At 34.8% G+C, this 25,373-nt stretch overlaps 1 protein-coding gene and 1 long non-coding RNA gene across 2 annotated transcripts in view; one reads left to right on the forward strand and one right to left on the reverse strand.

The window, feature by feature from the left end:
* Window positions 1-11,217, forward strand: part of LOC140636611 (uncharacterized) — a 36,647-nt gene extending 25,430 nt beyond the window's left edge. The window contains exons 5-6 of the long non-coding RNA XR_012033829.1: window positions 10,886-11,006; window positions 11,130-11,217. This is a non-coding gene — a long non-coding RNA (uncharacterized lncRNA). The remainder of the gene's footprint in view (window positions 1-10,885; window positions 11,007-11,129) is intronic.
* The window catches only part of LOC140636377 (uncharacterized), a 499,328-nt gene that overhangs the window by 387,286 nt on the left and 86,669 nt on the right, over window positions 1-25,373 (reverse strand). The gene's annotated exons all lie outside the window — the stretch shown is intronic.

Below are 25,373 nucleotides of genomic sequence, written 5' to 3' on the forward strand. Positions count from 1 at the left end.
AATTAAAAAAAATAATAAAAAAACCTCAGAAAAAACTAGGAATAAAGGAGAATTTACTCAATTTGATAAAGAGTATCTATATAATAAAGAAAACAAAACAAATAAAGCTAACATTATACTAAATAGTACAAGTCTGAATGCTTTCCCCCTGGTATCGGGAGTGAGGCCATGATGTCTACTCACAACTTTTATTCAACACATGCTACAAATTATATCCAACACAATAAGGCAAGAAAAGGAAATCAAAATATCAATAAAGTAAGAAAACTAGTTCCTAATTGCCAAAATCATGATTGTGCATAAAAAATCTCAAGGAATCTACCAAAAGAAAATCTGCTAAAATAGGGATCCCTGGGTGGCGCAGCGGTTTAGCACCTGCCTTTGGCCCAGGGCGCGATGCTGGAGACCCGAGATCGAATCCCACGTCGGGCTCCCAGTGCATGGAGCCTGCTTCTCCTTCTGCCTATGTCTCTGCCTCTCTCTCTCTGTGTGTGTGACTATCATAAATAAATAAAAATTAAAAAAAAAAGAAAATCTGCTAAAATAAATGATTTCAGCAAAGTCATAGGATACAAACTAAACATGTAAAAATGAATTCTACTTCTATGCACTAATAATAAATACATGGACAAGATTTTTTAAATAATACCATTCATACACCAAAAAGATGCAAATACTTAGGTGTAAATCTAAAACAAGTACAGAACTTGAATATTCTATATCTTCACTATATCAAAGTCCATATCCTGGTTAAGATGTAATACTATAGTTTTGCAAGATGTTACCATTGGGGAATACTGAGTAAAGCATACACAGGATCTCTGTGTATTATTTCTTATAATTGCATGGGAATCTATAATTATCTCTAAATTAAAGGGAAATTTTTTGAAATGGATATGTAGAAAGCTGGTGCTACATGCTTCTAGATGCTCATTTCTAAGCTCTAAGCTCCATCAGATATATCTGGAGGAACACAAACATTGATAACAGAAAAACCTGAATTTAAGCCCTTGTTCTGTCATTCATTCACTCTCACCTGTAAAATAAGGATATAATAATAATACCTGACTCAAAAGATTGGTTTTGGTTTTTGTTTATTCAAAAGATTGTATTTAGGACTAAATGAGATAATGTATGTAAAGTGCCTGGTAGGAAACTTAAATGTATAATTAACAAAGTGTTTTTCAAGATAAGTAAGCCTTATGGTGTATTATATTGACTACTTCCCTTGGAATTTCTTCCTTCTTATTATACTGATGCTCTTTAAACCATTATTCTGGCCTCTTCTTCATGATACTATCTGCTTCAAATCATTCACAAAATGGTCTACTATCCAAGATATTCACAAAAATAGATCTCAAAACTCCTAATACATCTTTACCTATCCTCCAGCCTGCCTTTAATTCTACATCCTCTCCATGCATTAATATCGTCTTATTTGCCAAATCCAGAATCATTGCAGAGATTGTAAACGGACAGCTATAGCTTCAATCCTTTAATCCAGGTGTAAGATAAGTTTTGACTATGCCATACAGGTTTGTCTGTTGTTTTTAGTTACCATCATTTCAAAATGAGTGGATTTTTATATGGGAAGCCAAATTTAAGACTCCTTTTTGAAACAGAATATAATGTAAGATAGCATAGGGCACATTTTTAAATGGCAGAAGTCTACCGAAGCCTCAAAGAAACTGCCTTCTTTAAACCAGACATGTGTTCTACAATTTCCAAAATCTCCACCACTCCCTAGTGTATTAAATATGGTCCAATGACTAAATTAATTACCTAACTGCTCTTCCTTTAATTGTTTGAATTTATAATCTCTATTAGAGGATTATTTGAACACTCCGCCCCCTCAGTCCACAGACCACCAGAAATGAGCCAGTTACATATGATTCCTTTAAATTCTCCAATCTGACCTTGGAGGATCTAACTACTAACTTGATTCAGACCCTAAATATCTCCCTTTTGGACCACTAAAAAGTGAATATCCTTATCTCTATTCCCTATACTGCCTCTAAGGCTATTTTCTTCAAAGCATACCAAAAATGTAGTATACTATGTTGGTGAGAATAAGTACCCTAAAACTAGACTATCTGAGTTCAACTATTATCTCTGCAACTTACTAGCTGTGAAACTTGCTTTCAGCCCAGATCTATCTCTGGTCACATTTATCTTAGATTTTGTATTGTTGACTTATTATTTCTGATATGTTGATGATAATGATGATGTAGGATGCAATAAAGTTTGTAGAGGCCTTTTACCAGTGCTATCTCACTCAATCTTCACAAGAAACCTATCAGAAATACATGAGAGCTCTCATTCCAATTTTACAGATTAGGAAACAGAATTTGAAGGGCTAAACAGCTTCCTGATTTATAACTTCAACTAGTGACAAAGTATATTCCAAACATATATTCTAACTCTTAAGCCTTAACTATATACATACTATTAGGCTTGGTGTTCAACCTAGGCCAGAAAAGAGGTTGTCTGTCACTAAATCTCCAATTCAAACTGATTTACTAATTTTCTTGAAAGTTAATTGGGAAAGAAAAAGAAGAAAGAAAGAAGAAAGAAGAAAGAAAGAAAGAAAGAAAGAAAGAAAGAAAGAAAGAAAGAAAGAAAGAAAGAAAGAAAGAAAAAGAAAGTTAATTGGTTTCAACATAACTGAAGTTATTTGGAGATTCTCATTGTTTGACCTCCTATTAAATGAGTTGTACTGTAAATATACATACTATATATATATATATATATATATATATAGTATGTATATAACACAGAGCTTAAGAGCTCAAGCAGTGAGCCAAATATTCTGGATTTGAATCTCAGCTCTATCATTTAGCAACTGTGAACCTTTAGGAAGGCTGTCTAATCTGTGAGACCCAGGATTCAGATGTGTGAATTGGAGATAATAGTATCTATCTACTTCTCTGGGTTGTTGTGAAGCATCAGCAATTTAGTACCTACAAACTGCTTTGGACTATCACCATTGTTAAATTTAAAAATACTATTATATGCCTTGTTTTTATTTGGCCCCAAGGATTTTGACCCCTCAAGAGCACACAAACAAATATATAAGAAAGAAGGTGATAAACAGAAAATGTTAGGCTAAATTTATGGAGGGAACAAAATCTCCCGAACCTTCTCATTCACAGATGAATGGTGATATACTATAACTTCAGGAGACTAACCATGTTGTTTTCTGATTTATTTTCAAAAGCCATAGTCCTAAATGATCACTACTGAAATTCAGTTGCCATGCTTTTTGATAAGGTAGATCTTAAAAAGAAAAACAAATGTTATCATGCACCTTTAAGCACAGCGCAAGTGATGGTTATAAACTAACAACAGGCATAGACTTTCCAAGTAACTAAAATCCCAACATTTGGTGGTATTTATACATTTTTCTATAGACATTAAAAGGATCTGAGATGGAGATAACTGTATAAGACATATAAATAAAGACATTTTTATGTGGAGATTTTAAGCTTACCTCGTTTAGCTTTAAACATAAAAGGCAGAGAAAGCAGCAATCATTTTTAAATGAATTACCCTTTTCACATTTGAGGATTTATTGAACTGTAATGAATTAATTCAATTTAGATGTTAGAAAATATTTATATTTATATTGGGTATCTCATTTCAAAAAGTATATATTATTTAAAAGTCAAAGAAAAGGAATGTAATAGCACTATTCAAGCAAAAACTCTTCAGTCAAGTTCTACCTAAACCCCATCCATTAAATTAGTCACTAAATGTGGGTAGGTATTTAAATTTTGTAAAATTAAATGTATACTCTACTACCTTAGATATCTTATAATGCCTTCCATAGAACTTTTTAAAATGTAACTAGAAACTCTCCCACCAAATGGTATTTAGCACTTAGTCCAAATGAGAAAATAATTTCTTAATGGTATCATCAATATAAAGTTTAAGTCAAAGTTTGCAAATATATATATATATATATATATATATATATATGTGTGTGTATATATATATATATATAGAGAGAGAGAGAGAGAGAGAGTTTTTTTTTAAGATGTTATTAATTTACTCATGAGAGATGGAGAGAGAGAGAGGCAGAGACACAGGCAGAGGGAAAAGCAGGCTCCCAGCAGGGACCCCGATGTGGGACTCGATTCCAGGACTCCAGGATCACGCCCTGGGCGGAAGGCAGGCACCAAACCACTGAGCACTCAGGGATCCCCGAGAGAGGTAATTTCATTTAAGGCTAAGATCAAAGTTGTATTCTATATTGACTTAAAAAAACTTAATGACTTAGTATATAAACAATGTTGGTCAGAGGATATTTAGAAAACAAGGTAAATTGATAGGAGTTAAATGATGACCATTCAAAAGATTATCACAAAGCCATATATTACCAGTTGCCAATTAGAGACCTAGAAAATGCATTTTTAAGGGTGTTAATATCAAGCTCACATCATCAACACATAGTGATTATTTATCCTGTTTCTATGGGGAAAATGCAGGTGGAAAAAATGTACCTCACTTAATTACGCAAAGATCTTGTTCTGTTTTGTTTTAATCTAGGAGCTCCTACTATGCAAAACACAAAAGTTAAGAAAAATTTAGGTTTAAGTACATACAAAAGTACCTACAACTCGAGGATTTCTCTCACTACACATTGGAATTTAATGTCAATAATTACCCATTTAAATCAATAATTAAAAGAAACTTTATGTAAAGTTTACAATACAATTTCACTGTTCTGCAGAACATTTAATACCTGGAACTAGGCCAACCAAAGATCATCCTTCATGATGGATTAAAAAATTTATAACCAATAGATCTAAGATGTGGAATCATGCCTGATTTGTCAGAAGCAGGGGTCTGAGCTCAGGCAACCTATGCCCGAGTGGATAAACCTAGCTTTCTATTACACTCAGTGTCTGATTTTGTTGCTCTAGATTTAGGATTGCAAGTACATTAATGGTTATAAGTGATTGGTCTATTTACTTAGCTTTGCTTCTTTGTGTAAATTGGCCATCAGAAAAAGTTTAACTACTAGCAAATAGCATAGAATAAAAATGTAAATTCTTAGGAGGTGAATGTTGTCTGAAAATAGAAGTTTAGAATTAATTAAAGAACAGATATAAACTGCAACAGCCCCACACAGGCTCAGGTCTTCAGCAATGGTAAATCCACCATAAGTGAGTATTCTATTCGTGAAGCACTCATTCACCAGGTGATGGATAGAACTTCAGTGAAAGTTTAAAACATGGTTAAGTTGTCTATATTTGTGACTATTTATGGGAATCATGACTCTTAGAAGAAGTACGGTTTATGAGAAGGCCAGCACTCACACTGTGGCGAAGCAACAGTTACTGAAGATTCCATTATCATGAGCAAAGTTTGGTCAAAGATAAAAGAAAAGAATAGGAGGTACTCAATGATACCAACTTATACTGAAGAAAAACCCCTTTGGCAACTTATGCACCTCAGAAGGAATTGTGAACGTTAGAGCAGGAGGGAAAGATCTGCTCTTCTGATCTGTGGACTTGCTGTAGGCTTGGTGATTAAGCTAGGCCGTCTCTGTCCTTCTTTATACCCCAGGGCATCAAAGGGCAAACATAAGGGCCTCTCATACAGGAACCGGCAGTTCAGTGAAATCTTGGGCCACAGCCAACATGTCTGCAGACTGATTTCCTAAGTGCTATGAGTCAAAAATTGAACAACATCTTGCTTTCCTGAACATCAATTAAAGATTCTGCCCATCAAAGATACTGCAAAGGGCCATCCACAGTGTTTGAGTTAGCATATTTAAGGTGAAGTTGTACAATTTATTTCCAAAGAACGTGGTATTTTTTAAGGTTTAATAAATCATTTAATTTCTTAATTTGTAGAATCACTGAAAGTTTAGTTTTTTTATACTACAATGTATTCTATTAAAATACATATAAAATACATAAATATGCATATTCTGTATCATCTTCTAAAGGTACTACCTTACTGTTTACCAGTCTAAATAATGCTGATTCATACACGTTGACGTTTTGTCATTTTTCACTAACTAAATATTTCCAAAGGTCTTGGTAGGTTTTTATAAATATTCCCTTACAATATTATTTCAATCACTGCCTTCCACTTAAACAAGTTCTTTTTTAAGAAAATATTGAAGAGGGATCCCTGGGTGGCTCAGCAGTTTGGCGCCTGCCTTTGGCCCAGGGCACGATCCTGGAGTCCCGTGATCGAGTCCTGCGTTGGGCTCCCGGCGTGGAGCCTGCTTCTCCCTCTGTCTGTGTCTCTGCCTCTCTCTGTCTATCATGAATAAACAAATAAAATATTTTTAAAAAAAGAAAATATAGGGGTCTCTGGGTGGCGCAGCGGTTTGGTGCCTGCCTTTGGCCCAGGGCGCGATCCTGGAGACCCGGAATTGAATCCCACATCAGGCTCCCGGTGCATGGAGCCTGCTTCTCCCTCTGCCTGTGTCTCTGCCTCTCTCTCTCTCTCTCTCTGTGACTATCATAAATAAATAAAAATTAAAAAAAAAAAAAGAAAATATAGAACTTTGTCCTGATCTTTGACTGGAGTATCTAAAATATTTGGAAGTTTGAATAGACATTTTTACTGAAAATATTATTTGTTAAGTCAAAGTTTTCTTTAGTTACATTTCTTTAAAATGTACTATGTTCTACGTAAAGCTACATTTCTACTCACAATATGATTTCTACTTTTTTTCTCACTTTGGCATCCTGGAAAAATAGACTGCATTTTATAAAATACTGCCCTCATATTTACCTTAAATCATTTGTTCTCAAATATTTGCTACACCAACACAACTAAAAAAAAAAAAAACCTAACTCAGTCAGAAAAAGTGAGTGGCTTGCTAGCCAGTGATTTCAAGATCATTAAAAAAAATCCTCTAATGTTAAAACAAACAAAGAAACAAACCCAGTAAAAGAAAACATTAACTCTTCAGATTAGCCTATAAAAGGCCATTTAAAATTTTCCTTTTGGTTTTGTTTGGAAGGGAGTTCATTTATTTATATTTTATTTTTTAAATTTCTTATTTTTGTGTCTTTTTGTACCTATCAATTTACATATTTCAGGTTTAAATTACCCAAAGGTACCCATGCAAACATAAAAAATGTAGCTAAAATACATAAAACACAGCAGCAGAAGTCATCAGCATATATTACAATACCAAGTGGTACTTGTAAAGATGCTTCCAAACTCAATAGGTTAGATTTTCCTGCCAAGAATAATTAAGGCCTACACAAAACTCCACAAGTTTTCTTGTCACCAGTTAATGAACCTCAGAATTAATTTCCACAGTGCTGAAGCTATTCTGAGTTGTCCATATAGAAAAAAAGACTTAAACTGTTTAGGAATTTATAGATCATAATTGACCTCGAAATATACTTGAAAACAAACAACATTGAGTGCTACAGTATGAGCAATATACCTACTAAATATAATATTCATATTTCAAAATCATTGGTTTCACAGTTACCTCACCAAAACTAATGCAAGTTCTGTCTTCTCATTTTAATGGATAGGGATAGTGGGGTGGGAGCAGGGAATTGCTTGTGTGTTTTGGTGATGAAAGGAACAGCCTTTAACTATAACAGACACATGAAAGATGTTCAATGTCTCTCATCATCAGAGAAATATGTATCAAAATCACAATGAGATACCATCTCACACCTGTCAGAATGGCTAAAATTAACAACACAAGAAACAATAGGTGTTGGTGAGGATGTGGAGAAAGGGAAACCATCTTGCTCTGTTGGTGGGAATGCAAACTGGTGCAGCCACTCTGGAAAATAGTATGTTAAAGTTTTTTTTAACAAAAAGTTAAAAATAGAACTACCCTACGACCCAGCAATTGCCCTTCTAGGTATTTACCCAAAGGACACAAAAATAGTGAAATAGTGATTCAAAGGGTATATGCAGCCTGATGTTTATACAAGCATTATTAACAATAGCCAAACTATTAAAAAAAGCCCAGATGTGCTTGAATGAATAAAGAAGATGCGTTGTATGCACACACACACACACACACACACACACAGTGGAATATTACTCAGCCATCAAAAACAATGAAATCTTGCCATTTGCATGGATGGAGTTAGAGTATATTATGCTAAGGGAAATAAGGTCAGCCACAGAAAGATAAATACCTATGATTTTACTCATATTTAGAATTTAAGAAACAAAACAGATGAACATATAAGAGAGGGATAAAAGAAAAAGAAAAAATGAGAGAAGGAAATAAACCATCAGAGACTCTTAAAGACAGAGTACAAACTTAGAGTTTTTGGAGGGATGTGGGTTAGGGGGTAGGATAGATGGGTGACCGGTATTAAGGAGAGCACTTGTTATGATGAGCAAAGGGTATTGTATGTAAGCAATACATTACTAAATTCTACTCCTGATACCAATATTGGACTGTATGCTAACTACCTGGAATTTAAATAAAAATTTGAGTGTGCCTGGGTGGCTCAGTCGGTTAAGCATCTGCCTTCAGCTCAAGTCATGATCCCAGAGCCCTGGGGTTGAGCCCTGCGTCCAGCTCTCTACTCAGCGGGTAGTCTGCTTCTTCTTTTCCCTCTCCCCCTCCCGCTGTTCATGCTCTCTCGCTCTAATAAAACAATAATATCTTTTTAAATAAATAAATATCTGAAAAGAAAAAGGAAAAAAATAAAGTAACAGCCAACTAGATAGGAAATGCCAGGGACTCCTGGGTGGGTCAGTGGTTGGGTGGCTGCCTTCAGCTCAGGTCGTGATCTCAGGATCCAGGATCGAGTCCTGCATCAGGCTCCTGAGGAGAGCCTGCTTCTCCCTCTGCCTGTGTCTCTGTCTCTCTGTGTCTCTCATGAATAAATAAATAAATCTTTTTTAAAAAAAAAAAGATAGGAAATGCCAAACACAGAAAGATTTTTACAACTGGAAACATAGTTTAGATTATGTTCCCTGATCATGTGTACATGTGTACTGAGTACTCCTCCTGTCAGTGAAAGGTGCATTTCTCTGCGAAACCATGGGTTAGCCGCATACTAGGTGGTGCAATTTACACCAGTGCTACCACCCTGAGCATGCACTGCCCTTTAGAATCTACAGAGTGCTTTCAAAGTCATGAACTCAGTATCCTTATGGTCATGGCATCAGCTCTGTGAGTTAATAGGTATCATAATTATCCTCATTCTGTGGATGAAGAAACTTGAGGCTCAGAAACATCAACTTATTCCATAACACCAATATACAAAAGATTATAATTTTGCTTAAAGTTCCAAACCATATTTTGAAGTACCACTGACTGGATCTGTCCCATTACACACTGACACTGAGTGTGACCTGACTATCCTGCTGCTTGAGACTATACCACTTTCCAAGGCAGAATGCCACCTCCACATGCAACAGCACAGTAAGCAAAGTACTGACTCCACTACTTCTTGGTTAGATTATCCTGAATCCCAGTTCCTACAATTAATAGCCACCTTAATAAATAGCTTGGAAAATTAAATTAAATGTGGTTTTATTTTTTTAATATTTTATTTATTTATTTATGAGAGACACAAAGAGTGAGGCAGAGACACAGACAGAGGGAGAAGCAGGCTCCTCGCAGGGAGCCTGATGTGGGACTTGATCCCGGGACCAGGATCACGCCCCAAGCCAAAGGTAGACACTCAACCGCTGAGCCACCCAGGTGTCCCTAAATGTGGTTTTAAAAAAACTGCATTGCAAATCATGAAATGCTGCATAAAACTTAATTCATTCAGTATACAAATATTAAATGTCTTCGATGTGGGAGATACTAGGGATATAATGCTTAGCAAGACAAATACGGTTTCTCACCTCCTGATGCTGGTTGATTGTTACTAGTCTGGACGATGATTATTAGTGATCTTAAGTTGATTAGCACACTCAAACAGAAATCTATAACAAAGTAGCAATTTCATAAAACCAAGACCAGAAGCGAAATGAGTAACAGAAAGAGCACAGAATATGTGAGAAGGTATTTTCATTTATTTACCCCACTGGCTGGATGCTTAGAGGACAGTGTCTTGTTTTAGATACTAGCAAAGAAATCATGTGAACAATTTTGAAATGATTCATAGGAAAGCTACAAATCTGGTTAATTGGTTGGAAAATAACATCAGTAGAAAAAAAATTAAAGGACCATGCTTTTTAACCTAGAAAACAAAAAATTAAAAGAAGCTTAATAAGAGTTGTCAGATGAATTCAGTTATGTAAATTTTCCTTCTTTCTGCCTCCACTGAGGACAAAGAAACTCAAATTGAAGCATAAAGGTTTGGTTAGATTGGAAGGGAGACAAGAGGGTCCTACTGCGAGAGTTCTTAAATAAATGATTACCCTAAAAATTAAATTGAAAATGTTCTTCCTCTCTCTCTCTCTCTCTCTCTTTCAGTAATAAGTGACATTCTCTTGTGTCAGAAATTGTGTGGATATGGAGGAATAAATTCAGTGATTTCTCAAGACCCTACAAGCCCAACCACAATTAGTTGGTGCTTATTTCTCGACAATTAAATAAAAGGATCCATTATCTTTCATTCAAATTTATTCTGAAAAAGAGTGGGACAGGGAAGGAGGAGCTGGTTTTAACAATTATCTTCATTTTTATTAAAGAACCCTGCATGGAAATTAGACAGTTGTTCTACATGTCCTCAGAGGCCAATGCCACAAAGAACTAGCTTAAAAGAGAAAACATGGAAGATCTGAGTTAGAGGACTCCTAAATACCAGGCAGGGAAAAAGCAGAGTGGGTCAATGAGCACATATTGAACATTAGCAGGGCTTGACGAATGAGAACAGAAGTATCAAGTGGAAATAGATTTCCCCGACAGGGGACATTTGTTATTCCGAATATATGATGTAACTTTTTTTAAAAAGATTTTATTTTTCAGTAATCTCTACACCCAACGTGGGGCTCAAACTCACAACTCTGAGATCAAGAATCACATGCTCTACTGACTGCCAGGGGCCCCACATGCCAGCCAGGGGCCTCAATATTACATAATTTTCAAGGTAATATTTTAATCTGCTTTTCAGTACATTTTATATAATGTCAACTCAATATCATGATTTCATGTCTTCTCTCTCTCTCTCTCTCTCTCTTTTTTTTTTTTTCTTTTTAAATTTGTCTGGAAGACAAAGATCTGGCTAAATTCCTCCCCAACACACCTACTGAGAGCATCAAAGAAAGCCTAGCATTGGTTACTGTGGTATTTAATAGAGCTTTTTAAATATTCAAATAAAATCTATTATGTATCTATGATGCTTATTTCAGCAGTTTGGAGACAATTATTACGTAGGAATTCCACTTATGTTCTATTTATTTATACCCCACTTCTTTTTTAAAAGCTTTGAGATTGTTTTCCAAAAAAAGGCCTCATAATAAGGCTAAGAAGACAAACACATAAAATCACGATAAGGCGGAAAAAGAGAACTCACAGGTGCTAATTGTAAGGGTTTGTTTTAAAAGCAGTTCTAACTGACTTTTGATCTTTTTTACCACCCAGAGTAAAAAAAGAAATATAATAAAGACCTTATAATGATCCCAGCGAATAAGTATTTCTATTTCTAAGGGAGAAGAGCTTCTTATAATAATAGTTACTGATTTCAACTTTTCTGAAAATAATAGGATTATGTGTTCACTGAAGATAATTTGGAGAGCACAAAAAAACATAGAAAAGCAGGAAAAAATCATCCAAGATCCTGCCCTCAGAAGTAGCTATTTTTTATCACTTCAGGATATTCCCTTCCAATCTCTTTTCTGTGCATTCTATATGATTCAAACCAAAATATTTAATTTTGAAAAATCTTTGTTAAGATGATGTTAAATTAAGACATGAATCTTTTTAATGACTGCATAATGCTTTGCTATGTGAATACAGTATATTAACCATTCCTTTAATGTAAGCTATTCATATTATTCTAAGTTTTTTTTTTAACCATTATAAATGATGCTTTACTAGGATGCCTGGGTGGCTTAGTTGGGAGAGCATGTGACTCTTAATCTCAGGGTTGTGAGTTCAAGCCCCACATTGTGTAGAAATTATTTAAAACAAATAAAATCTATTTTAAAAACAAATGTTTTATTGAACATCTTTATGCATAAACGTTTATCTTTATTTCTGAGAACTTCCTTTAAAGGGAGATACTCTTAAAATTGAAATTACTTGGTCAATGGGTAGAAACATTTTAAAGATTCTTCACATGGTTTTCTATTAAAGATAAATGTCCTAATGGAATGCTATACAGCTGTACAAAAAAAAAAAAGTGAAGGAGATTTCTATGAACTGATATGGAATGATCTCCAGAAAATATTGGTAGATTTTTTAAAAAACAAAATACAAAAAAAAAAGTATTTTCCTTATTTTTCTTTCTTTGTTACCCAGAAAAAAAAAAATCCATCTTGAAGGGGCTTCCACTGGTCAAATCTGGGCCAGTACAGTACAGTAATGAATGGTAAGCCATTTTTAAAAATAGGAATTCATGAATCCATATAGACAAATGAGAGATAAAGGAAAGAGTGCTTTTGCTTGTAGTAGAGTGCAGAGGGCCAACTGGTAAATACAAAGAGAGTAGTGAAGTTGAAAATGAGCATTTTACAACAATCACTGTAAAGTTTGGAAAGAGCAGGATCATCAACAGTTGCTAAATCTCAGAGATTTTTTTTATGAAGAGTAGAAAATTTGTGTGATTTTAAAGTGTAAAAGTACAGAAAAAAATGATAACTAGATTATGAAGAAATCAGACCACCTCAATCAGGTAGACAAATTAACATTACCAGTGAGGGTCAGATGAACATCATGTGCCTTCAGATGTGGTAATCTGAGAAGTACACATCTGGTTTCAACAGATAACATAAAGATTAGAATAATGAGAATCATTAGACAAGCACAAAATGTGAAATGTTCTATCAAAGAAAAAAGGAAATTCTATATTCTTCAAAGATGTCAAGGTCATAAGGACAAAGTGGGGTACCCCGGGTGACTCAGCGGTTTAGCGCTGCCTTCAGCCCAGAGTGTGATCCTGGAGTCCCGGGATCAAGTCCCACATCAGGCTCTGTGCATGGAGCTTGCATCTCCTTCTGCCTGTGCCTCTGCCTCTCTCTGTGTGTGTCTCTCATAAATAAATAATTAAAAATAAATAAATACGGACAAAGTGGGGCTGTGTGGAAATGTTCCAGATGAAAGGAGGCTAAAGAGACATGACAACTTAATGCAATATCTAATCTGAGACTGAAACCTGTCCTGTACTGAAGGGAAAGAAATCTCTATGAAAGATTATTGAGTCAATTGAGAAAATTATAAAATGAATAGTAGATCAGATAAAAATTATCATATCAATATTAAATTCAGTAACATCAATAACTGTACCATGAATATATAAGAGAATATTCCTAAGGAAATATACTCTGATGTGTTCAGGTCTAAAAGGTCATGATGTGTGCATCTTAGCCTCAAATAGTTCCACACAAAAGTTATAAATTAAATGAAGTAGTAGGGTAGCCTGATTGGCTCAGTTGGTTAAATGCCTTAGGCTTGGGTCATGATCTCAGGATCCTGGGATTGAGCCCTAAATCAGACTCCCTGTTCAGCGGGGAATCTGCTTCTCTCTCTTTTCCCCTTCCCCTGCCGGTGCGCCTTCTCTCCCAATCTCTCTCTCTCTCTCAAATAAGTAAAAAAATAAAATAAAATAGAGTAGTATAGGGGATCCCTGAGTGGCTCAGCGGTTTGGCGCCTGCCTTTGGCCCAGGCAGGAGTCCCAGGATCTAGTCCTGCATCGGGCTTCCTGCATGGAGCCTGCTTCTCCTCTGTCTGTGTCTCTGCCTCTCTCTCTCTATCTGTGTCTCTCATGAATAAATAAATAAAATCTTTAAAAAAAAATAGAGTAGTATATTAACAATAGATAGATCTGGATAAAAGTTATACAAGTGTTCTTTGTACTAATCACATTCTTGCAATCTTTCTATAAGCATGAAAATTGTTTGCAAGTAAAAAGGCTAAAAATTTAATTTTAAAAAAACTGACTGTTCCAATTTACTCTCCTACCAACAACTGTTGAAAGTACCTCTCTTGTTTCGTCCTTACCAACAGAGTATTGTTTTTTGTAATCTGCTATTTTGATAGGAAGAAATAGTATTTTATGTACATTTACCTGCTACTGAGGTTGAAAATGTGTCTATATATTCAATAGAAATCTTTATTTGTCTTACCTGTAAATGATTTTTCCATTTCCAGGCACAATTTTCTTAAATAAATGATTGTAACTTCGATAGCTCCATTGACTCATGAACGTTATCATGAACAAAATCTTCAACTACATTTTCGTAGAATATTCAGAATTGGGTTTTATAGGGTTGTTCTCTTCAGTAAATTCAATAAAGTTGAAGGTAGGCAAGAAGTCAAGATACATATAATTCCCTTCTAGAGGGGCCAGTTTTCTTTTTTAATTACCCATGTAACTCCAGGTAGATCGCCACTAGATGGAAGTAGTGCACAGCGCCCTAGTGGAAGCAGCTGGAACATCTCAGATTCCCTCTAAGAAGCAGTCATGCATTCATTCATTCAATTAACCTTGTAAGTCTTTTTTTCCAGGTACTGTGCTAGACTGTTGATTTTTTGCACCTGCAGCCTTATAGATTTTAAAATATGGATTATTAATATTTTAATAAGAACTAATTTCCTTTCTGAAAATTATTCTAAAATGTAATTATTTGAACATATATCAAATATACTTAAGTTTTTTAAAACAAATTTAAATCCCATAATTAATATATTGCCTCACTATATGTTAGCTATTCAATTAGCAGCACAGTCTATCCCTCTAAATTACCAAAAGTAATGCACTGTTTTTCACCCTGGACCCTTTAGCCTAAGATCAAAACAATCTCCACCTTCCTTGCTGGATAAGTCACCTCTCTGTAGTATCCCAGTTTAAGAAAGAGGCTCAAAGAATATAAGATTGTCCACACCTCTCTAATGGTTTCACTAATGGTTAATACCTCACAGACCTCAATTCTACTTTCAGGTAACACATGCCCTTCTTCTTTCCAGGAATAGTTGTTCTTTTACCCAATCAAAAGGAGCCATTGATCTACTTTTTATACATAAATAGTTTAATTTTCTTCATGACACTGGATCCTTCTAGTAGAGCTTTTTCATTTAAGGAGCATCTGAGTGGTGCAGTCAGTTAAATGACTGACTCCTGTTTGGCTCAGGCCATGATCTCAGGGTCCTAGGATCAAGCCCTGCATTGGATTCTGTGCTCAGCAAGGAGTCTGCTTAGGACTTTCCCTGCCCCTCCCTGCCCTGCATGTTCTCTCTAAAATAAATAATAAATCTTTTTTAAAAAAGAACTTTTTTCATTTAAAAATAAAATACAATTAATTTACTAAGGAACAGACCTATAACTCAAGCACTTAGTAATATGTCTTACCTTTTAACTGGACAAAGAAATTTAGCAGTTTTAAACAATTTGAGTCAGCAACAGGAAGTCAGAGGGTACCAAAAAAAATGATTGCATCATACCTTGTGTTACTTGAATTTTAATATATTAAGTAGAACAAGAAAGTGTGATGAGATATCAGGCAAATATAGATACTCTTTTTAATAAATGCTTTTGATTATGAATAAGGCAAGCAACAAGCAATCAGATTTTCTTTACTGAAAGGTTTCTTTTTGAAAATTATTCCAAGGCACCTGGGTGGTTTAGTAGATTAAATATCTGCCTTAGGCTCAGGTCATGATCCTGGGGTCCTGGGATGAAGCCCCAAATTAGGGCTTCTCCCTCTCCCCCTGCCTGTTACCACTGCTTGTGTTCTCTCTCTCTCTCAAATAAATAATCTTTGTTTTTAAAGAAAAGAAGATTAGCTCCTCATCCTTATGTCTTTGAATGCTCTACTTACGTGACATGTATTTAAAAATTAATATCTAGGGGCACCAGGGTGGCTCAGTAGATTAAGCACCTGCCTTTGGCTCAGGTCATGATCTCAGGGGTAGGAGACTGAGCCCTATGTAGGGCTCCATGCTCAGCACAAGGTCTGCTTGAGATTCTCTCTCTCCTTCTGCTCCTCCCTCTGCTCCCGTGCTTTCTCTCTCTCTAAAATAAATAGATAAAATCTTTTTTAAAAAATTAATATCCAGGGATCCCTGGGTGGCGCAGCGGTTTGGCGCCTGCCTTTGGCCCAGGGCGCGATCCTGGAGACTCGGGATCGAATCCCACGTCGGGCTCCCTGCATGGAGCCTGCTTCTCCCTCTGCCTGTGTCTGTGCCTCTCTCTCTCTCTCTCTCTCTGTGTGACTATCATAAATAAATAAAATTAAAAAAAAAAGAAAAAAAAATTAATATCCATACATTGAACAGCATTCAGGTTTACTATTATATTGTCACAACAAATTTCTAAATTAAATATTATTTGTCTATATTTGTGTAGAAGTTGATAATTTTTGTTTTGTTTTCAGGACATTTGACTTCATTAACACATTGCTGCTCTTCTATGTTATTTTCTCTCCCCATTTCTTGCTCCCACATATCCTTCTTGTCACTTCAGTCACTTTCCTCAACTCTCTGCATGGCCTGAACCTAAGACCTCATTATCTCTGTTGCAGACATTTAGTGGTTTCTTAATACCTCTCTTGAGATCAGGAAATAAAAATAAAGCATGAGGCCAGCTCACAAAGAAAGAGCTCAATAGTAATCCTCCAAAGAAGGGGGTAAAAATTATTACTATTGCTGCAAACCACTGATCAATTAATCTACTGTTCAACAGGATTTCCATAACTTTTAACTTTATAAGTTTCTATAGCAGTGAATAAAGTCAAGAACTACAATTTCCTGCCTTCACCTTCACCTCTCTACCATCTCTTCCTCACATTTCAGAATTACCTTCTTCTTTATAAAATTTAAGAATGACCAATCAAAAATAAATAAATAAATAAATAAATAAATAAATAAATAAATAAATAAATAAAAAGAATGACCAATCAGGTCTATCTCATGTTTTAAATCCTTCAGTGGTTCCCCATTGACCTTAAGTTCAAATTTTGTAACATAGTTACAGACCCTTTCAAAATCTGACCTCTATTTGGCATTCCAGCTTCACCTCTTTTCAGTCACCTCCATCTCACACTTGCTGGACAGCATCCTAAATTTCCCTCAAGTACCATCCTTATTCTGGCCTCTAGTCTTTTGTATGGCTATACCCTGTGTCATTAACATGCTTCCTAACTTTTATATATTTCAAAGTCCAACTTGTGTATTTTCCTAGGTAGCTTTTCCTGATCTTGCTGATAGTACTTATTTTGTCTTTTTCTGTATCTCACATATTATATTATTTCATTTACTATACTGCAATATAGCTAACTTACATCCTGTCTCCCATACTCTGTTACAGTTCCTGAAAGACAGAACTAAGAGTTACATTTTGTGCCACTATAGGATAGTGCCTGACCTATAACAGGGGCTCAATATCAATTTAATTGAACTAAAAATGCTATTCCGGGGCACCAGGGTGGCTCAGTCGATGAAGCATCTGACTCTTGATTTAGGCTCAAGTCAAGATCTCAGGATTATGAGATCAAGTCAGGCTCTGTGCTAGGGGTGGAGCCTGCTTAAGATTCTGTCCTTCATATGCTGCTACACCTTCTCTTAAAAAAAAAAAAAAAAGCTATCTCATCATCAGTTTAACAAAGAATCTCTTCTATGAGTATTTACCTTAACACTTAACAGGCTACTCCATTTCTGGTCAATTTGGTTCTCTTTGTAAAAAAGAAACAATCTTTTTTTTCTTTCTTTTTTTTTTTTTTACATTTACATGACCACTAAATATTCAATATTACAAACGTGGGACCAATGATAGAAATGGTTATGCTTGATATTACCCTCTCCAGAGTCCCAATTATAATTTAAAATTGTTCTTTGATATAATGGAAGTACTCATAATTAATAATGCTCATTATTATTAATATCTAGTATTTATTATCTGCCTGACATTAGACTTTAAGCTTTTATATGATTATCTAATTCAATTCTCAAAACAACTCTTCCCCATTTCTTATTTAAATAGATCTGTGTTGATGTGGCCTCCAGGTCACTTTGAAAATAAATACATTAATTGGTTATTTATTTCATGGCAGTACACATAAATTGTCCTCAGAAAGCATTTGTCCAGTATCCCTAAGGAGAATAAATCAGGATACAGACATTAAAATGTATTTAAGCCTTTTTCATGAAAATATTTGCTTCAGGGGAATTTAATGTCTTCGCCCAGTGAGTCTTCCAGGCTAGCTTTAATACATGAGTGAATTAAAAACATGAACAAATGGCAATGCTGCAAGCATGGCAAGTTTATTGACTTTTGTCATGTAGGAATATGTACTGGATAGGACAGTTAATGGCAAAAATGCCTGGTGCAGTAGACTCTGCCTTGTTTGACATACTGATGTAAAAATGAGTATTATTGATTAATTTTTTTAAAGACAATTTTCTAGAGACTAGATTAGAATCTGAAAATGCTATTAACCTCATAGCAATGGAAAAAGACTCTAATTCTGTTTGATGGAGGCAGCTGACGAGAAATTCAGGTTAGGGCCAATCATTTTACAAAAATTAGTTCACTATACCAGTTGCAATAGCAAGCAATATGGTTTTGAACATCCTCCAACTGGATTTGATGTTTCTGGAAGCTCTGAAACACCAGTGGGAGAATATGTGAATAAGTGTCAAATTCTCAAAGCATCCTCTTCCCCCCCCCACCCCGGAGGGTTAAGAGAACAAAAAGGAGGAAAAGATAATGCTTGCTTGTTTATACATTCATTGTTTGTCAAATAAGAATACTCCTTCACAAATGAAGAATCCTTCTGAACTTTACCAACTCAAACATGTAACTCAAGGATTATTTGCATAGAACTGTTTGATTTTCTGCTTTTTTTTTTCTCTGTTTTATTTTGGTAAATCATTCTTTGGGGAATACTGAAATAAGGAGTTTTCATTAATTCTAGCAGTTTGAGGACTAGAATTATAAAGGATAAAAGTGTAAGATTAGAATTGCCAGAGATATGAATTGGTTTAAAAAGAGGAAATCTGTGATTAAAACTAGGATAAAGTTAGCTATGAATATATGTATTTTACATGAGAAGTGGTAGGGCAGGGTTCAGAAGATTTGAGTTTTACAAATTTAATTACCCACCCAAATTATCTAGCCAAAAATTAATCTTCTGGATTTATAAGATAATACAGCTCTTTTATTAAAAGTATACTTTCATTTTATTCAAAATAAGATAGTTCCTAACAAAGAAAAAAAAAAAACACATTTCAAAGTTAATTTTTAGAGCCTCCTTTAAAGGCATCAGTGGTAGCAATAACTTGAGTTAACATTAAAGTCAGTAGTTAAAAATATTAGAGGCTGGGGTGCCTGGGTGGCTCAGTCAGTAAAATGTTTGCCTTTGGCTCAGGTCATGATCCCAGGGTCCTGGATCTGGCCGCAAGTTGGGCTCCCTGCTTGGCAGGGAGTCTGCTTCTCATTCTTCCTCTGCCCTTCAGCAACCCCCACCCCCACTCATGTTGCTCTCTCTCAAATATATAAACAAAATAATATATATATGATATGATATGATTCATATCATATCATATCATATATATATGTATGTGTATATATATATGACCCAGACACCCTCTCTGCCTCTCAGCCCCTTCCCCAGTACTGTGTGGGCTGGACCTCACCCACCCCCCCAACATGTGAAGCCAGTGATGGGCGTGTACATCCACACCTGCGTTCATCCTGTGACCCAGGGCTGTGCTGGCTGGGCAGCTGGGTGAGAAGGAGAGGCATTCTGTTTTTCTGCAAATGTTTTAATGAGTTCATTCTTGCCCCCACCTTGCTAGGGTGTTGCTGGCTGTACTGGACTCACTCACTGTATGTACTTACTGGCAATGATGTCAAATGTAATTTATTTTGACATTTTCACAATAAAGCCTTGAAGATGGAAAAAAAAGTGTGTGTGTGTGTGTGTGTGTGAAGCTATGAATATATTTTTAGTGAAATGAAATATTTGTAAATATGCAAGTTTTTATAACTCAAGAGAACTAAATTGAGAAAACCAGAAAATAAGAGAGAAAAATATATAAACCAACAATTCACTCAAAGGATGATAATTTCCACACAGGTATAATGATAAAAATAGTCTTCACTAATGATTAAAACACAGAGCAAAACATCAATATGGCACCACCTAATGAAAGTAACATAATTTCAAAATACTGATATAGGAGAGAAGCTGTGGTAAAACAATACTTGCACAACCCTTTCAGAAAGCAATGTAGCGGTCACAAAGATTTTTATATACTTTTGATATGTTAATACCACTTTTCACAATTTATTTTGAAAAAATAATCTGAAAGAGAGAACAGGTATAGGGATACAAAAAAAACTGCACAAAAATGAAAGATATATTCCATGTCCAACAATATGTACATGATTAAATAAAGTATGCTAGAGTAATATAATAGGACTTTGTATAAGTAAAATTTCTAAATAAGAAGCCTGTGGCAACATAAATAAATATACAAAATAGGTTAAAAAATAAGTATAAGTATATATCTATAATATGATTAGAATTATGTAAAAATTACTTATACTCAAGCGACCAGAAAGGAAAGTGAAAAACTAAATACTCGTTTTTTAGATATGAGAAGAATATTCCAGGTTTTTAATATCCATCACATTTATATAAAGCATGTTAAAGATAAAAGAGAATTTATATAAATCATCTTATGTCCGATATTAAAACAGCCACTCACTAGAGCAATACTAGGACATTAACAGAACCGGTTTCAAGCCTTCTCCTACAAGTTCTTCGGGCTAGGGCAGTCCTGTAATTTATTTTGGCTTCAGGCAACTATTTTATCTGTAAAACAATAGGAATGTTATATGAGTAAGTCTCAAACTTTAATCCTGCAATTCCTTGTTCAAACTAAATCTTACTTAAAATTGGTGAAAGTAGAGCTCCTGTGGCTGATGTGTATGTAAAAAGGATAGTGCTCAGAAGGCTAGTTCCCTTCCTTCTCCCCTCCCTAAATGCTACTTCTGAAAGCAACCTCTGAGAAGGCTCTGAGGAATGCCAGTAAAAAATAATGAATTAAAGATTTTGATGGTCCCTTTATATCTGAAGTACACGGTTATTAAAATATTAAGGTTCTCTTCTATTATAATTTTTCGTGTGTGTTTGTGTGTGTATGTGTGTGATATCCTTCACTAGATTGTAAAGATTGTTATGTTAGAAATTGTTGCTTATAAAATTGGCTATCTAAATTTCCTTTGCTGTGGGGCACCTGTTTGGCTCAGTTGGTATAGCATGTGACTCTTAATTTCAGGATTGTGAGTTCAAGCCACATGTTAGATGTAGAGAACACTTAGAAACAACAACAACAAAAAATCTTCAAAAAAAGAATTGCTTTGCTATATGCACTCAGATAAAGAATCACTGCATAAGCAAAAAGGGGAATGGTAAAATTAAAAAATCTATATTTTAAAAAATCTATATTTTTATTTACAACAAAACACTGTCTAGCAGTAAGCTGTTGTCTTCTAGTTCATCAAAGTTACATATAAATTACACATGGAAAAAATAAATTACACATGGATTAGCAATTTTCAAAGATGTGTAATATTAAATTGGAATTATTTACGTATAAATTGAAAGGTCTTTTCTGATATAATAACATTAAAGAAAAAAGCCACCTTTCAGGCATAAATCTTCTTGCTTCCTAAAATTCTCAAGATACTTTTAGTTCATGTCTTGGGTAGAAGCAAAGCAGGATTACCTCTAATATTCAGGTTTATTATTTAAAAGTCCACACAGGTAGTCAAGATCACCCTTGTGAAATCTGATGTGATTGGCCTGATGGTTTCACCAAGTGAGACCCTATGCCATAGGACTGTTCTCTTCTACCATGTTTGAAATCCTAACCACTGGAATCATTTCCCTTAGATAGAGGATGATTAAAAAGACCATGGAGAGAATGCCTACATTTTAGCAAGCAGATCTTCCATTAATCCTCTGTCATATGTTGGGTTTATTGGATTAGCTAATGATCCTCCAGTAATGTATAAATAATCCAAGGTCAAAGGATTGTAAAACAGAAAGTTGGATTAGAGGAAACATAACATTGCCGAAATGGTAGAAACTAGAGAAAGAATTATCTAGAATTGTAGAGGGCCTGGGACAAATTTATGAAAAGGAAAAGATGAAATCTGCTTATCAAAATGTGAAATGGAAGTCAGTAAGAGCCAACCACTTAACAACATATATAACTGCCTTTCCAGCTATCTGACTTCCTTTGAGGATCATTTACTTCAGAAACATTCATTTACTCTCACCATTATAACCCTAACACTTTAACTTAAATACTCCATCTCTTATTTTCCTTTCTAAATTTTACTAACAACAAAGATAAAGAGAGAATAATCATAGGCTTGGCAGTAGGAGGAATAAAGGATAGGAATTCCAGCTCCATCTCTTACTGGCTATGTAACTTTGGATAAACCACTCAAAAGAACAGTCTACTGTTGAGCCCACTGATTCATGACCTCAGTCTCTCTAGGTTTAAAGCCCAGGGCTTTTACTTACCATGTATGCCACCCTGGCTAAATTACTTGATCTCCCTAATTCTCCATTTCTTTATGTTTAAAATAAGGGCTGATGATGGTAATAATGATGATAAATATAGAGACCACATAAATATATCCAAAAAGAGCCCTTATCACAGTTTCTAACATACAGACCACTAATAAATACCAACCATCATTATTATTAAGTTGCCTAATATCTCTGGCCTTCAGAATGTCAACTATAAGAGAAGTAATATACTTACTGTACTACCTATTTTCAAGGGTACAATAAATAAGAGTAATAAAAGCACTTACCACAATATCTCCACATTGTAGGTACCCAGAACCATTAAGTGTCTTTCTCATTTAAAGCCTGTCTATTCAAAAGCCTTCTCAATTAGAACTTCTTTGGCCTAGAGTATATTTTCTATACACTTAACTGATATTGAACATTTAATAGCCTACAATTATTTGTGATTTTATGTACTACCTTTGCAACAATTATTACAATCTCTTTGTAGTAGAAATACATTGTATTTTGCACCAATGTCTATTGCCCCTCTGGTCATCCCAGAAAATTCTATAATTTTTATCTACTTATGGGGAAATCACAGAAATCACATACAACCTCACTCTGAATCTTTATACTTCCTATGGAAGTGAATCCACAACCAGTTCCAGAAATGAGGCAATAACTGATGAGCTCTGGCCAGTCCAAGTAGCTCATTTTCCTGCTTTTCCTGCTTTTTTTTTTTTTTGATCATTTTAATCATCATACCATAATCACATTAAAATTGGCAGAACTCCCATGACAGACAGAACAGAGACCTGTCATGCAAGGAAAAATAGTGAGAGTTTCATAAAGCTTGAGAGAAGCACCAGGGCTACACAGGGCAGCTGCAGCAATCTCAGAGGACAGTGCCACAGTGCTGGAGCAGGGTAGGAACAAATGGTGCTACAGCGACAGCTGGCCTGAGGCCACTGGGGCTTCCTAACAGGAATTTCCTAATATGCTTGGGAAGCAGAGCACTTTAACAGATGTAAATGGAGTAGGGTACTGCTTCTGCAGAAGCAGTTTGACTCAGATATAACACATGACCTTATTGGAGCCAATGATACTCTCTGTGCATTTTGCTATGTATACTGAAAGAGAGGCATGCAGGGTTTGTTGTTGCTGTTGTTATTGTTTCAAGTGAATCCAAATCTAGAGATACAGGCCTGGAGTCCTTATTACTATGTGGAGACTAAGAATAAGTCATCTAAATAGATTCTAGATTCCACAACAATAATTTCAACTAAATATTTTTTAAAAGTCAAAGAATACATGACTTTCCAGAAAGAGTCCAAATTTGAAATAGAGATTCATCAATATTAGGTCATTTTTGTTTTTCTGTAGTACAACCTAGACATCTTAATTTTTAATCTCTCCTTAAAAGTACTTTGAAGATCAACATTTCTCCCTTTCTTGATTAACCATTGCCTTGCATATATTTGGAGATGATTTTATTTTTATCCTATAATCTTCAATATAAATACATAGTTTGGTTAGCTGTTATACTAACCAAATGAAAAATAAAATCATATTTTTAAACAGACAATGCCAGAGGGGAAAATGAGCTCTTTTAGAAACAATATTTTTGATATATAATAATATAATATTCTGAAATATAATGCTCCAGCCTACATTATGACTACAATGGGTGATTGATGCCCCTACTCTTTAACAATTCTCTCAAAGAACCATCTAGAAATCTATCAGAGATCTTACTTACACATGAATACCAGAGTAGGAGAGAGGAAAAAAACCCAAATTATCCTCTTCTCTCTTTTGTTGGCCTAGGTTCTAAATAATTCCTTAAGATTCTTAAAAAGTATTATAGCTATGGCTTAGTTTTTTTAGAAAGTGTTCAAAATAACTTTTTTAAATCAATTTCTCAAAGTTCTTTTTTTCAGTACCTCCCAAGGAACAATTTTTACTAAATTACATAAAAGCAAAGATTAATAATCAACTTCAAATACATTTGATACATTAGAATTATATTCTATCAAATCTCAAGTTCCAAGCCCTACCTTATCTCCTATTTAAATACAAGGATGACAGTATAGTCCAGTATTTAAGGGAATCATTCAAAGTTCTAAATCTAATATGACTAACAAAATGAATTATTATAAGAATGGCAGTATTTCTATATTAAAAGGATCATTTACCATGATCAAGTGGAATTTATTCTGGAAATGCAAGGATGGTTCAATATTCACAAATCAGTCAATGTAATACACCACATGAATAAAACAAAGGATAAAAATCAGATGATCATCTCAATAGATGTAGAACAAGCATCTAAAAATTCAACATCCATCCATTACAAAAACTTTCAACAAAGTGGGTTTAGAGGAAACATACCTCAACATAATAAAGGCCATACGTGAAAAAAAAAAACTAATATCATAAATCAATAGTGAGAAACTAAGAACTTTTCCTCCAAGATCAGGAACAAGAAAAGTAAGCCCACTCTCATCACTTCTATTCAACATAATACTGGAAGTCCTAGCCACAACAGTCAGATAAGGAAAAAAAAAAAAAAAGAGGAGAGGGGCAAGCATTCATACTGGTAAATAAGCTAAACTGTCACTAGTGCAAATGACATGTTACTATACATAGAAAACCCTAAAGACTCCACAAAGAACTACTGGAAGTAGTAGATGAATACATTAACGTTTCAGGATACAAAAGTAATGGCCAGAAATCTGTTGTGTTACTAGGCAATAATAACAAAA

The sequence above is a fragment of the Canis lupus genome, chromosome 7 (assembly GCF_048164855.1).
Source record: "Canis lupus baileyi chromosome 7, mCanLup2.hap1, whole genome shotgun sequence".
In the NCBI taxonomy this organism is placed as follows: Eukaryota; Metazoa; Chordata; class Mammalia; order Carnivora; family Canidae; genus Canis; species Canis lupus.